Genomic DNA, 16,355 nt, shown 5'->3' with positions numbered 1-16,355 from the left:
CAGATGTGTTTTACGACAAGCATAATTAGCAGCTTTCTAAGAAATAAACTTTGGGGCTGCTCAAGCTCCTTTTGGTTAAATACATTGAATTTCTATTTTTCAAAGAGCTTCACCTTGACAGGGCTACAGTGCATGCACAGAGATGATCCGCAGCCAAGAAACCAACAGGAATGTGCGAGCATAGTAATAACGTAAAATAAAATTCTTAGCACTCGAGTTCCGTGCTGAAGCTGAGATGTTCAGAAAAAGCCAAGCACTGTGGCATGAACCCGAGATTGCATTTGGACGGGGATGCATTCAAATCTGCTTGGGAATGACATACTTGATTCTGGAACAAACTGCTCACTTTTAATGTGGTTTGAACTAATGAACAAGTACGTCCCAGCATCTTAAGCCAAAGAAGGGCTATTCCCTCTTCTAATCACCAACTTTGATTTTTTTTTAACTGAAAACTATAGAAAGAAAATACATCGTTGCCAAACATATTTATTATGATTAATAGCCTGTAATATCCCTCACCAAGGCTTAATTTGCTCTTGTTTTCAATTATGAAGCTGCACCACTCTATTCCAGTCCCCTTTTCCGGTGGAGATGAATTTCTTGTGGTCTTTACTCTTTCTATTGTATTGCCACCCAGCAATGGGCACAATTAGTTACAAACAGCAAACCTCCACCTTGGCTCCAACAGAGCACCAGATTACACAGAATTAGAGAAGAAAATAATTGAGAAATAAGTGAAGGTGTCCAAGGAATTAAAGCAATTAGACCAAAGGGGAAAAGAAAAAGCACATATGCCAGTCACCCAAACAGACCTTCACATTAAAATTTAAAAGAAAAGAAAAAAGTCCTAAATCTGTTAATTTCGATAAACTCAGTACAGTCCCTCATCAGGGAATCTTAGCTGCTGCCATAAATTCAAGCATCCCCAAATGTCTGAAACCCCAGTTTGGTAATACAATGTACACATCAGTGTCATACCAGTGTGGATTATCCAAACCTAACGAGTCCATTCTACTAAAGATGCTGCCGCTACTTCAAGTTGCATAAAAATAAACTCCACTACATAAAAGCTGCCACAGTGCGTGCGCTCTCATCCCTCGGCTCCAAGCATGATCTCTCCCCCCTCTTTTAGGTCAGCCACTCATGCATTAGGAAGACATCCCTCCCAAAATAACTTGGCCCTCCCCCCGAAGCACAGAGTTGAGCAACCTACCTTTGTTCTGGAGTTGCAGATAATAACAGGCAAGCCTCAAGACCATGAGGATTTGGAAAAGATCAGGAGAGTTGAAAAAAGGGGGGGAAAAAAAAGAAGAAGAAGAAGAAGAGGAAGAAAAAGAAATACGCCCAAGTACAGAAGAATTGGAAGAAACAGCAGGAAAAGGCTTCTAATGAAACTGTTGTGGCTGCCACAGATCGGGGGTGTTTTCAGCAGTGTTTACACCACACCAGTGAGTACACACCTCTGCTACATCTCATCCACAACTGGTGGCATTTTTTTTCTGAATCCATGCATGACAATTAAAAGCACTGCACCTCTCTGTTTGGGAGGGGGACCACAAAAGACCTCCGCAATATTTCTTTACAATGTCTATATCACTGATGAGCATTAGTTTGAGTGACAAAGGTCCCAGGCTAAATCAACATTCTTACCTTAATGTTCCTAGTAAAAGGCTCCAGGAAACATAACTCATGAGATATGTATGCACAGATATATCTCAAGGAATTAATCCAGAGCCCTCAGATGAAGTGAGGGGGCAAAAAAAGGGAAAAAAAGAAAAAAAAGAAAAGGCAGTGGCTTACATTTCCAAACAAACGCAGCTCAGCCTGGGGAAGCGATGGCATAAAAACAGGTTTGCATATACAGAGCTCAGTGGCAGAAGCGAGAGTTCTGTAGGATTTATTTGACACTTATTTTCCGGGAAGCCTTTTGTGGAGTTGTACCGTTTGTTTCTTATTGTCTGAGAAGCAGTTAGGAGCTTTCTCCCGGAGGGGGCCTCTCAACCCCTGGCTTGGCCTCCTCTGACGGGGAGGTAACCATATTAGGATGTGTATGGTAAAGTAAACAATAACATAGTTGCAATGAAATGGAATTTTTTTTCCCCCAGCTAATGGTGTTGGGGTCAGTCCTGTCTTTTCAGCCATCCCACTAATTTTGTTTCCTAGTTCAAACAGGCCCTCCTCCTCCTTTTTTTTTTCAAGTGTTAGCTGTTTCCAAATATCTGACTGTAAATTTGCTGAGAATGTTTGCAATGTAAGAAAAAGCTTTTAACATCCAAATAAAGATCGTGCCAGTTTAATCATTAAAAGGGATGTGAATTCTCAATCCCTTGCAGAGATACAAGCCTTCTCTACCCACCCACCCCCTCCCCATCTTTCCCTGAAGGTTAAAATTACTTGGTCATTTAGAAGTACCTGCTAAATAAATCAGATTTTTAAAGAACGAGACCGTTACCTTCATAAAAATTCCTCATTCACATACTGTGTCACTGAGTGAAGAGTCTTAACCATTCATGCGCCTGAAAATTTATTACCTGAAATTTCTAGGATGGTTACTTTTACATGATAAAGCTCTTTCCCACCTCCTCCAACCACCACCACCCCCCCCACCCACAAAGAAAAAAAAGCATAAAATACTGTTGTCAAACCATCCTTTAGAAATTAGCTAATAAAATAAAAAATATTATCAAGAATGAGTTCCCAAAATGTTACATTTTTAAGAAAAGTTCTGCAGGTCCAAAGACAAACAATAAAAAGTAAGGCTGCTTTCTTGTCATGATCACTTAGTATGAAAACCACCTCCCACCACCAAGCAGTGAGTGAAACATCCCACTCAAAGGTCAGGGCTGGCTGATAAGGAGGGTAACAATGCTGATGGGGACCGGAGAGAACTGATCTGGAGGCAGCTGAGCAGCGGCGAGCCAGCCCTGGCCCTGACGCTGAGCAGGCTTCCATGTCTTTATTCCCTAGGTGAGAGCCGTGGCTGCTCTTGAAAGCAGTTTCCCTGTGAGATCAGGCAAAATGAGGGTGCTTCGGTAGCGGCCAGCCCTCGGTGTGCAAGGACGGGAGGATAGGGACAATGATGCTGTCTGCTAGAACCCCAGAAACCATCTGTGTACCAGGCACCGAGGCAAAACGTGCCATGAGCAAAAGGGCACAGGCAGGGGGATAAATGATACATGTAATTAAGAATGAAGCCAGGCTGATCTAGCAAATAAAATGCATGTGGCCCTGGTGAAACTCCCAAAGCTCAGAAAGAGCTCCTCCCTAGCCTGGAACCTCTGGGCCGGCCGCTGAACTGTCTTGGTTCTTATCAGATCCATATCGTACAGAAACCTAAAACCCCTGCAACTCATGTTTTATTAAAACATGTTTAGCATTCTTTTTAAAGATAGGTTTTAACCCCAAATACCCACGAAATTAAATCTCCTATGCCACTTATCTGCACTGCTGGGCAAAAACTAAAGTTGAGCTAAACAGAGAGATAGCAAAATCAATAAATCACACGAAACAAGTAGCAGTTCAAAAGTTCAAAGATATGATGGCCAGTTCAGCGCGTCTTAGCACTCACCCAATAATAACTCGTCTCCGTCACTCCTCATAGTATAGACAATTTCATGGCATCATTTTCATTAGCCTGTCTCAGGGAAAATTGCTAGCTATTTATGTATACGCTAAAATAAATTAGCCATTTCATCGAGCAATGTGATTCTTATAAAATACATTAACACAATACTCGATTTTCCAGTTGGAGTAAATAAATAAATCAATACATTCAATACAGGGTGATTCTTTTACTGTGGCGCTACAGCTCTCAGCATAAGTGTTTTTATTGGGTTTATTTGTTTCAATAAAAATTGAAATGGGCCAGTGATCTCAGTGCTAGCATCTTTTTAAAAAATCCATCCAATATTGGGGAAAGTATTGTGCAGAACATTCAAACTTATAATTTTATTCAAGAATCATTTTCATTATGTATTATTCCACAACCTGGTTCTGTTGGAAAATTTCACAAAGAGAAAGGGGGAAATCCTGCCAGGTGTTTGACTCTGGTGGCGTTTCTGTGCTGCAGACCCCAGTCTGAGGGTGATGCTTCTGAGACAGCAGCGCTTGGCTGAGCTGCGACCTTCTGCTTGGAATGCGCCTCTTCCCTGGGTAGGGAGAAACGACAATGGGACAAGTGCCAGATGGCCTCCTCTGTCACACCTTATGGAATGCCATTGATTGTGGCTCAGAGAAGGCCATTTATTCCAACCTCTGGGGGAAAGACCAGGGTATCACGACTACAGGGAAGAAGAGAGAGGTGTGCTGCTGCTGTAAATAAAATCAGGCCCAGGGCCTGCGAGCAACTTTGGTGGCGAAATCAAGATACACCAGGCAGGAGATTTTCTGCAAGTCACCAGCACAGTGAAAAGGGAAATATGGTAGTGGATATCTGTTGTTTTTGTCTGCCCAATATCCATGCTCCCCTTTCTCTGATGACACTAGCCTGATTTTTCTTGGGGGGAAACGCCCATTCCTCACTGTCAGTCCTAATGGTTCACAGGAGGCTGAAGCATCTCTCAGCTCCAGAGGGTGGAGCCATAACCCAAGTCTGACCAATCAGTGAGTTCTGCTCTGCCAGCCACACTGATTGGCTGATGGATGGACATGTCCCAAGAATGATACTCAACTACTAGCATTCCATAGGAACTACTGGGAGAGAGAAAGGCTGTCCTTCTGCTGGCTTGCTAAACTTTTAAAAGCATGAATCGGGCTTGCCTCCACAAAAACAAAGCTGGCTGAACAGAGGCCAGGACACAGCAGCAAGAAGGTGAGCACAATAGCAAGACAGATTCCTAACAATGCTCACAGAGAACAGGCCTCCTCCTGGACTTGTCAATTACACAAGCCAATTAAATTCCCTTATTTGCTTAGCCAGCTGGAGTTGGCTTTGGGTCATTTGCAACCATAAGGTGCCACACAGGAGCCCAAAATAGATAGTGTTCTATATGTAGCTCTCCTACTCTACAATATATGTTAGCCTTTATGGGAAGGCAAACCAACTAAACACACACAAATCAATTAACTCTCATAACTAATACTCAAAATCTGTAGGATCTCGTGTTTCCTACGTAATTAACCAGTTCATCAGCCATGCTCTCTTCCTGCTAATAATAGAGTTGGAAAAAGAAGTCAGGACCCACAGTCAGAAAGAACTCAAGATGATCTCAAAGCAAACTAAACTGGAAATCTAAAAAAATCCAGCATGGCTGGGTGCGGTGGCTCACGCCTGTAATCCCAGCACTTTGGGAGGCCGAGGCGGGTAGATCACGAGGTTAGGAATTTGAGACCAGCCTAACCAACATGGTGAAACTCTGTCTCTACTAAAAATACAAAAATTAGCCGGGCGTAGTGGCATGCACCTGTAATCCCAGCTATTCGGGTGGCTGAGGCAGGAGGATCGCTTGAACCTGGGAGGCAGAGGTTGCTGTGAGCCAAGATCGTGCCACTGCACTCCAGCCTGGGTGTCAGAGCAACACTTTATCTCAAAAAAAAAAAAAAAAAAAAAATCCAGCATGAAGTTGAATACAGACTTAAGCAGCTCCTCTCCAGGCTCCTCATAGTTATGGTTCAGTCAGGGATGGACCAACCTATGAGTTTAGGGGAATGGCCAGCTGGTTCACACAACAGGCCTTAGGCCTGCTGTGGAATCCTTAGTCTTGTGGTCACTGATCACAAAAAAGCCAGTGGGAACGGTAGGAAGGAGAAAGAGCTGCACTGGTCATTGAAAAGAGAGCTGCATTGGTCATTGAAAAGAGGCCAACACAAACTTCCCAGCCCCAACACTTTCTGAATGCTTTTGTGTAGAATTTCTGCAGATGCTGGAAACCCAGGAGGCACCAAAGTGAACATCCTAACTTAGCACTGGAGGAAAGAAAATAACTGAATGGAGTTTAGAGTCATGTGGATGCCAGAGGCCATAGGCAAGCTAGAAACAATATAGTAAGTAACATTTAAGCTGGGATGGAGTGGGCAGGGTCCTGCCGCCTGCCTGGCATTTAGCCCTGGCTCCAGCCCAGCCAGCCCAGCAAACCAGGGCTTTGACTTCCTCTTCCTGGGCGGGAAGGAACCCCAGATCAATTCAGTCAGCCTTTCTTGGGACTGGTAACCATAGTAACATAAACAATAACAAAAACAACAATAATAGAAGCTACCAATTTATTCTTAAATATGCCAGCAGTTATACTAGTCACTTTACATCCATTTCCTCACCTAATCTTTACAATCACCTTGTAAAATGCAGGCTGTTACTATTTCCATTTTGAAAGTGAGGAGACTGAGGCTCAGAGAGGTTAAATAATCTGCTCTTGGCGACACAACAGCTAAGCAGTCGAGTCCAGATCTGAACCCACCCCTCTGGCTGAGACACCTGATCCTTGGACACCATACTGGCATCCAACTGCTGCCAAGCAGGAATGTCAGTACCAGCCCCTGTTGCTCACACAAATGTCCTGAATAATGAAGCTGGCCTGGAGTACAAGCCAATCCACTCCACCCCAAGACATCATGACTTAGATGGCAGGCTCCACTCAGTTGGAAGGGAGAGGGTAGGTGAGGAGGGGAGAAGACAGGGAATAAAGGGAAACACCACCACAACTGCCTTATTTCTTCAGCCTCAGCAGCATCAGTGTCAACCAGACTCCCCATGCAACCCAATGGATCCTCCCTTGCCTCTAACTGGGGGCCATGTGACTCAGAACAAGTCTTTTCTGAACCTAATCACAGGTTTAACCCTACCTAGCACCAATATTATATCCAAAACACATGTTGTCTGACATCTGTACAATGAGAATTGCTTTAAAATTTGAACTGAGGAGCTGGGAGCCACAGAAGCCCACCCCACCAGAGAGTGGGATTTTTCAACCTCAGTACTAGGAACATTTTGAGCCAGAAAATTAAGTATTCATTATGTAAGCTACCCTGTGAATTGCAGGATGTTGAACAGCATTCCTAGATGCTAGTAGCCCATGCCCCTACCACATTTGTGACCTCCAAAAACGTCTCCAGACATTGCCAAATGTCCCCTGCTGGGGAATGTCACTCCTGGTTGAGAACCATTTGTCTAGAGCATCATTGCCCAACAGAACGTTCTGTGACAACGGAAATGTTCTATGCCTACAACATGCAATAGGGTAGCCGATAGCCACATGAGGCTCCTGAGCACTTGAAATATGGCTAGTGTCACTGAGGAACTGAATTTTTAATTTTATGTAAGCTTAATTAATTTAAGTAGCCACCCATGCCTAGTGGCTGCCACATCTGGGACTGTGCAGTTTTAGAGGGGTCACAGAATTTCCATATTCATGACAATCAGATCTTCAGCAGATGGATACTTGGTTTCCAGTTCAAAATTCTTCATATTCATTAAAAATTGTATTTTCTTCTCAATGGAAATTAATAAATTCTAAAATTGAAAGTGTTTTTTTTTTGCACTGGGCACAGTGGCTCATGCCTGTAATCCCAGCACTTTGGGAGGCTGAGGCGGGCAGATCACCTAAGGTCAGGAGTTCGAGACTAGCCTGGCCAGAATGGTGAAACTCCATTTCTACTAAAAATATAAAAATTAGCTGGGCATGGTGGCGCACATCTGTAATGCCAGCTACTCAGGAGGCTGAGGCAGGAGAATCGCTTGAACCTGGGAGGCAGAGTTTACAGTGAGCCGAAATTGCGCCACTGCACTCCAGCTTGGGTGACAGAGCGAGACTGTGTCTCAAAAAAAAACAAAAAGAAAAAAAAGAAAAGTGTTTTTTGGTAATGACTTTTTAAAAATTCCGTTCTTACTTTGAATCTTTTCATCAAATTTAAATAAAAATTATTTTTTATAAACACGGTTTTGATTAGAATTGTAGATTTATATAATTGAGTAACTTGAAAGATTTATGCCTGTAGATTAGAACCAAGTGCACTCTTTAAGAAACTAGTTGCAAAATAATTTCTTTTTTCACTGTTAGAAAAATGTACTTGCTACTCTCTTCGGGACACATTGAATGTAAACTGTGTCTTCAGAGACATCAGCTATCCTACAGAAAGTGCTCTGCCTCAGCAACTCAAATAACTCATACCATTTGGAGACGAGAGTAACACTGTGACAAGTTTCTTAAGCAGTCACGTGCCTCCATCCTGTCCCTCCCCTGAAAAATCCAAAATGTACACAATTCAGGTGAAGCTTTCCACTGTAGCTCAAGGTGTGATGGATTTTTCGGCTTAGCAAGAAAGATTAGTATTGATGTAACAAAGTGACTGTAAAACCAGCCGTACAACGTTATAAATACATCATAGCTGTCAGGATGTTTCTTTCGCAATGGGCAAATACAGAACCAAAGACCATTTGGAAGCGGGGGTGGTGGTCATACACAACACCATGTGTGGGGTGGGAAACATCCAGAACTATGGCGCTGAGCAGGAAGCTGAGCCATCTACAAAATATTTCCTGAGTGATATATAGAGAGCTTAACATGGGATAAAGCCTGATGATGAACAAAGTCAACAAAGTGCGTTGGAGTTACCCACACTGTCTAGATACCAAGACATTTCAGCTTTAGCAATGATATGAGAATCCAAAAATGTACCGTCATTCTGAATAACTGTGAACCTAATAATATTTATATCTATCTCCTTTGTAGGCTCAATGAAGACTTTAGGTTAACCTCCACTGGTCAAGTATGAAGTGTTACCCATATGGCACACACTACTGGATTGCAACCCAACAGCCAATCCCAACTCGTTCTTTCTCTTTTCCCTCCCTCTTCTCCCACCTCCTACTCCCCAAACTGAAAAAATGAGATGCTCCCCCTTCCCAGCTTTCTCTGCGGTTAGGGATGGTGATCTAATTTATTTCTGGCCAAAAGATATAAGGGGAAGATGACTGAAAAGATATACGGGGAAAATGACTTTTTTTCTTCTCGATAAGAGGACACTAAGAGATCTCTTTCTCTCACTGCTCTGTCCTTTTCCTTACTTTGTGCCTTTAAATGAAACCATGTAGGAAGGTGATGCCTGGTGCTTCAGCAGCCATCTTGTGGCCAAGAGGGAAAAGTTGAAGGAATCAAAGAGCTTTCCCAACCCCACACTAAGGTGCCAAACCAGTCCTGGCGCTGCCTATCTTCAGACTTCTGGGCAAGTAAATAATGAATTTCCTCATGTTTTCAGCCACTGTTGAGCAGTGAGGTGTTCTATGAACACATGCTAATTGATGTATCCCAAATTCCAAGAAGGACTAAAGAAAAGTCACTTCCTTGAGGGAGTGGGACTAATAAAAAGTGTAATTAGCCAATCTCCCAGTATCTAAATTGGTTCCCTAAGAACTTGTCACTGAAGAAAACAATTCTTAGTCATTAGAGTATCCCTGAAGAACAACAACGCTTCAGGCCCCCTGAGTGCCAACTTCATGCAAGGCTTTTACTGAAGTGGTTTACTTACGTCACACAGTCTTCTGACACCCTTACTTGACAGGTACTACGATTTTCCCAATGTTTGAGATAAAGAAACAGAAGCGGATGGAAGTAAAACAAAATGTCCTAGGCCAACAGCTGTTAGAGAAAACCTGGTCCCAGAGTAGGGAAACGGTTACACATGTGGCCTCAACTGCAAAACATGGTCAATGCCAACCAAGTGATACACCTTTCTTACTCTAACATGTAACAGCAGACACCTGGGCTCAGGGCATAGGTTACACACTGTCATTAGAGCTGTGCCTCAGTTTGCAATGGAAATCGAAGGAAGGATTCATAGGCTAGTCTTGCAGTGGCCCCAGATGCTCCCCGAGAGAGGTAACAGCAGCATCCACAATGCAGCTGACATCACGAGCAGGCAAGGGTGTTGCTTCACGGCTATCTGTTTGCATGTACTGGGCCACGTGGGGCATGGCCTGCTGCCTATAGTCCATCCCCCAATTTTAACACCAAAAAAAATATTAAAAGGTCAAAAAAAATCCTTCAAGGGAAGTTGCTAAAAGGAGGCCCATGTTAGAAAGAAGTCACTTAGAAACATTAAGAGGCAGGTTGGTGTGTTGGATAGATGCAGCAAATGCACTGGCGTGGACAGCTGGGCACACATCTTAGGGTAGACAAAGAACCATCAGGCAACTTGGCTTCATAATTTTTGCTATGTTGAGTAATTAGCTTGACCTCTCTGAACCTCAGGTTTTCCACTTTAATATGGAAATAATGGATGTGTTTAACTTTAGTGAGTTGTGGTGAGAATTAAATGAAATGATACATGTCCAAGTTCTCATCTGTTAGTAAATGCACAATGATACTTAGCTACCATCATCACCATCATTATCATCAGTATTTAATGATAATAAAGTGCACTATTACTATGAAGCATGTAACCCAGTACTCAGCATGTGCTAGGTTCTCAGTAAATACTCTTTTCCTCTTCTCTCTCCCTTCCACAAATAACTCAAAGATTTAACTCTGATATGATGCACCTATTGTAATTTTTAAAAAATATTAATAAGCTCATCCCTCTAAAATGGTACTGGGCTTGGTGTTATGGTAGATGTAAAGACAAAGAAAGCTTCAATGGACATATGACCACATAATAAATATGCCAAATGAAAAAAGTATGTACTTGTTAAAAATGTAATTAATTAAATATATGTAGCACTAACATATAAAAAAATGTTATACATGTAAGGATAGCCCTTCCACTTACTAAGTTTCTCCGGGTATTAAGAACAGAGGTACTTATGATTTTAAAAATATTTTGCCTTATAGTTCAAATTTTCTGCTATGAACATGTACTCCTTACAAATTTGGAGGAAAAGACATTACTTTGCAAAAGATAAAAAACAGAAGTTTCTACCTTTCAATTGGTTTTCTAGGGGTGAACAGTTAATAATTTGTCAACCACATAAATGTTAACAAATCTATAAGAAATTTTAAAATTACTAAACATTTAACTAATCCAACCTCCATGCCTTAATAAGTTACTCTGGGTATTTTCCTCCTCCCTAACTTTCTAGTCTCACTAGAAGCAAAATTTTCCCCTTGGTTTCAACCCTGCTTTTCTCTTCCCATTAAGAATAGTGGGAAGAGAAAATTCAGAGTACATCTTCAAGCCCCCCACAAAATGTGACTAGAATGTATAGATAGGTTGGGCACACAAAAATAAATAACCTATTAGGAGTCATGACTACTGGGCTGGCTTCACTCATGGCGGTATTGCGGACCGGCATTTGCTAAAAAGTTTTTCCTTATTGGTTGGTTGGCCTCAAAGAGCTCTGTGAATGCCAGGACTTATGATAAGCTATGACACACTTAACTGTTACATATTAATGTTCATGATAATGCAATCTTTCATTTGGGTGATTTAAAAGTCCCTCTAGTCCGACTTACAGTTAGATATACACTGAATGCTTCATCAATCATAACCATTTTTATTCTCAGTCTTATGCAAAAATACTAGAGAAGGTGAATTCCAGCTACACATCGAAGAGGGCTTTACTGTTAGCCCTGAAAAATTTCACTCTTTTCTCATGTACGCTGGATTCCAACAGTTTCTGCTTAACCATTCTATTTACCTGTGTCTTTCACTGTAGCTGATCTTATCTACAGGGTAAAAGCAAATCCACATTCATATCTCTACTATAGGGTCAAATCTCCATATCTTATATGGAGAAAGCATTTCACAGTTACGAGCTTGACAAAATGCCCAGCATTGCAACATCTGAAATACTTAGGAGCAAGCAGCATGAGAAGCTCACAGCAACTTGAACAGAGCTTTTTAAAAGGAGGATTTAGAACCATCTCACAACAAGAACCAATGGGCCCACTTATCGCCAAGCAGTGAATCGGTGATCACACCTACCCTAATAAATGCACTTGAAAGAAACTACACCCTTTTTCCATTCCTGTAAGGGCTTGTCGTAGTTTCATGGCCAAAATCTTCCCACAATTAACCTTGGACCTACAGATCGTAAGGCACCTCAAGACAGAGGCAGCAATCAGACTAGCCACTATCCAACATGGTCTTGTCCTACCTTGACTGCAATTATCTTCTAAATTAGAAACACAAGAATTGTTTAGGTCAGAATATAACAGCCCAGTAGCCTCACACTGTCCCCATGTGTAACACAGAAGTAAATGCAACTATAGAGACAGAAAAATCTGTACCGCAAAATGTTTTGCTTGGGGTGGGGGTGAGTTAAGCCTAATCCTCTAAAATGAAATTTTTAAAAAATATCTAACATACATGTATTCCACATTTATATTTTGATTTTATTATGTTTCCTCGCTTTCATACTCTTAAGTTCTCCCATCTTAACAATCTTCTTTTAGGCTAACAAATTTGTTTTGATGCCTAGGTTACTGGTTGAGCTCTTAAGGCAAGGAAACACTAAATTATTGGAATTCAGTGGGGAGATGCTTCCAGGGTAAAGGTTCTCTGTTTATTAGCAAAAGAAAAGCATTCAACCAATCTGACTTGTAAGTCTGATAAAATCTCCGTGGAAAAACTGATTCTATTACGATGAGTAATCCTTGGAGATGAAAAATGACAAATACACATATTATGTTTTATTATATATTAATTCTAAAAGGGTCTGAAACGAAACTCAAGTAAGCCATCTTTTAGATGTTGGAAAATGGCAAACTTCCCCACAAACTACAAGAAAGAAGTAATTAAAGTAAATGAACATGAAATTAAACAGCACCCCTATAAAGCAGGATATAAAAGTAAAGATTATTGGGGGAAAAAAGATTATCTTCCTGCTCTATATTAATCTCATGAATTGTGCATTTACTCTATTTCTCTTTTATTATTTGATGATGAGTTTTTAGAGCTTGGGTTTTATGAGGACTAGCTGGAGGAAGGTCTTCAGCAGCGAGCTAAGCTACAGATCTTGGTATGTTATTATATCTTTCCCAATGACATAAATACCAGATGAAGACATCCAAAGCAAAGGCAGGCTCATCAAACTTCCTGTGATGCAAAACTGGGAAGTTTCCTCACAACGTCAAAGACAGAGTCAAGAGCCTGCTCAGAAAGGAGGCTGAAAGCCACAAAAGATGGGACTCCAGACAGCAAACATGTGCCTCTCTCCAATCAACTCCACTATTCCTGTAGAGTTCAGGGACAGCAGGGGTTTGTTGAATTTGGTGGTGGGGGCGGGGCATCCAGAATCCATTCTCACTTCAGTTTTCATTTAAGGAATTACTTCCCCCCACTGTTGCATGCAGGCTGGGACTCTTAGTCAAGATCCTCTGCCCTGTCATTGCCATGGGGTAGGTATGGGACTTAGACTAGGCCTGTCTGATTCATCTGAGTAGACTGATGTGAGGACAGAAACATGTTTGAGGAGTACTGATTTTAGCAGTGGCTGTGATGAGTTGGCGAAGATACTGGCACTTCCTATACACTGGGATTGTCCTGCTTCTTATCTTTTACCCACCTTCTGTTCATTCTGAGCTACAGGCTATTCATCCAGTATCTTCTTTTAAGGATTACCTTTAAATTGGCCAAAGGTAATCTCTGTTAGTTGTGACCAAAGAACTCAAGCAGTATGATGGAGAGGCCCTTGCCTGAAGCTGATTCATGGGAGGAAGCTGAGTTTATTGAACTCTTGATGAATATAATTCACAATATGTGATACAGTGCTTCTTTGTTATAGGCACTCCTAAATTATAAAAATTTGGCCAATGGTCACTTAAAGAAAGACCAGTGGCTGAACCTGCAAGTCAGGAATTTTCTTACCAGTTCTTTGCAGCAGTTTTGGAAATATTTTAAAAATGCAGAATGGGACCAGGCATGGTGGTTCATGCCTGTAATCCCAACACTTTGGAAGGCCGAGGCGGGCAGATCACCTAAGGTCAGAAGCTTCGAGACCAGCCTGGCCAACATGGTGAAACCCCATCTCTACTAAAAATACAAAGGGAAAAAAAAAAAAAAAGTCAAGGGTAGTGGTAGGCACCTGTAATCTCAGCTACTTGGAAGGCTGAAGTGGGAGAATCGCTTGAACTCAGGAGGCGGAGGTTGCAGTAAGCTAAGATCATGCCATTGCATTCCAGCCTGGGCAACAAGAATGAAACTCTACCTCAAAAAAAAAAAAAAAAAAAAAAAAAAAAAAAAGCAGAATGGGTAAAAAGAGGAGGTGACTGAAAGGAAATTTCCAGGATGTAGAAAGAAAAAGAAATGGAGCCACGGGAGTATTTCTTGAAGGACTGAGGATTCTTAATCTGGATTTCCAGGGGCCACGGCAAATCATTATAATGTATTTCTCAGGCGTTGTGGTGAAAACAACATGGACTTTTAGAAACATGTAGACCTGTGTGCAAATGTCTGCACTTCCATTTACCAGCTATGTGACCCAAACAAGTCACATAATCTTTCTCGACCTCAGTTTTCTCATCTGTAAAATGGGATAACAATCATAGCTAGAACTCACTCATAAGCCACTTGGCAGGAGCAAACATGACGGTGAACACAAAATACCTCGCAGTCCTGATGCACAGTAGGCCCTCAACAAAATGGTAATTTGTTTTTACTGCGCTTAATAACATCCACAGAGTGCCTATGAATATCTACATAGTATGCTCTGGGCACACAAAAATAAATTAAATAGGTTCTTACCTTCAGGCAAGAATTTGTGGCTTTCGAATCTGAAAAGAACCCACTAAAATACAGAGCAGACTTGAACAAAGGTTATAATGAAATACAAACATACACTTGTGGGAGCCCAGACAAAAGAGTGAGTCACACAGGCTGAGTTCAATTGAAAAGGCTTCACAGAAGTCATATTTGAGCCAAGCCTTGAAGGATGAGTAGGATGTTAATAGGTAGGAGAGGGGGAAAAAAAAGAGGGACGATTGGCATCCAACACTGAAGGAAGCAGTAATAGGAGCTACAGAAGTTCAAGGGTAGGGCAAACAAAGGGCAGAATAAGGGGTCTGGTGTAAGCTGCTTGAGCACTCCTGTGTCAATCCTTAACTCCCAGCAGGCGGCTGGTCCCTTAGGTGACACCCAGATATTTTGTGGAAAGCTAGACTAGAGGAACTTCTAGAAGACACAGAGACTGGGGCCAGCTGATACAGAGCTTTGGAGGCAATGCTAAGGAGCCAAGTCTTCATTCTACAGGCAGGAAGGCACGGACAGGAAGGGCAGAAAGCAGGAGAGACTTCAGAGGTCAAATGAACAGGGAGCAGCAGTTGGAAGGACGTAGGAGGGGAATAAGAAGGGGGAGCTTTGCTTAAGGCCTTAAGTGTGGGAACCTATCTTTTTGAACTGAAGCAATTCTGTGTTTAGGACTATCACTGGTAATATTAACAAAGTCAGTGCTGACCACAGAGAAACCTTTGACAGTAGCCCTAAGAATGGGATGGGCTGAGGCCAGGCGCGGTGGCTCAAGCCTGTAATCCCAGCACTTTGGGAGGCTGAGACGGCCGGATCACGAGGTCAGGAGATCAAGACCATCCTGGCTAACACAGTGAAATCCCGTCTCTACTAAAAATACAAAAAATGAGCCAGGCACGGTGGCATGCGCCTGTAGTCCCAGCGACTCGGGAGGCGGAAGCAGGAGAATTGCTTGAACCTGGGAGGCAGAGGTGTAGTGAGCCGAGATGGCACCACTGCACTTCAGCCTGGGTGAGAGCGAGACTCTTAGGAAAAAAAAAAGAAAAGAAATAAAGAATGAGATGGGCTGCCCCATGGGCATGAGTGGGCATGGCAACCAAAGCCTTCTAATAGAACGCAGAAGAGCCCAAGCTTAAAGCACAGACAAGCTACAGTGTGACCTTGCCGAGCTCACTTCACCTCTCAGTGTCTTAGTTTTATGACCTAGAAAATGGTGTCAGCTGCAGTATATCTTTGAAAGGTTATCATCAGGACGAAAAGAGAAGACATATGTAAAGGATTCAGAATGGTTTGCTGAACTGGCACACACAAAGTGCTCAGTAAATATTACCTCCTATCATTCCTATTATTTTTCTTATTAGCCACCAAGGATGGTGAAAAAGGAGAACCAATGTCCCAAATGACTCACTTCCTAAGTCTATGATTCCTGTGTTGGAAGAAAACTAAACCCTATGGGCGTCTGGTAAAAGGAGCCGACCCCAATCAACTGCTTTTTCATAGACGGACTAGATGGTTTGTGATTAGCAATGATAAGAAGAAAAAGAAGGATGAACAACTGTAACTGAAACAGGGTTGTGATGAAACAAAAGTGCCTACACATCAATTAACTATCCATATTAAGAGGAGGTGCCTATCACCTAGAACAGCATACTCACAGGCACTGGGGGAATGCTTAGAGATTGCGGATGCCACCTGCTAGTTACGTATAAAGTCCCTTAAGACAAGGGAGCCCAGATTAAGCT

The 16,355-nt window shown here is 42.2% G+C and overlaps 1 protein-coding gene across 7 annotated transcripts in view; it reads right to left on the bottom strand.

Annotated features, from left to right (window-relative positions):
- Nucleotides 1–16,355, bottom strand: part of FOXP1 (forkhead box P1) — a 632,119-nt gene that overhangs the window by 291,620 nt on the left and 324,144 nt on the right. The window contains exon 1 of one of the 7 annotated variants that reach the window (XM_025374735.1): nucleotides 1,651–1,960. The exons of the other annotated variants lie outside the window; for them this stretch is intronic. The gene's annotated coding sequence lies outside the window, so the exon portion shown is untranslated. Of the gene's footprint in view, nucleotides 1–1,650; nucleotides 1,961–16,355 lie in introns of those variants that run through there. 7 annotated transcript variants of the gene reach the window in all.

Source organism: Theropithecus gelada, chromosome 2 (assembly GCF_003255815.1).
Source record: "Theropithecus gelada isolate Dixy chromosome 2, Tgel_1.0, whole genome shotgun sequence".
In the NCBI taxonomy this organism is placed as follows: domain Eukaryota; kingdom Metazoa; phylum Chordata; class Mammalia; order Primates; family Cercopithecidae; genus Theropithecus; species Theropithecus gelada.
Note: the sequence above shows the minus strand (reverse complement) of the source record. Positions and strands in the feature narration are given on the sequence as shown.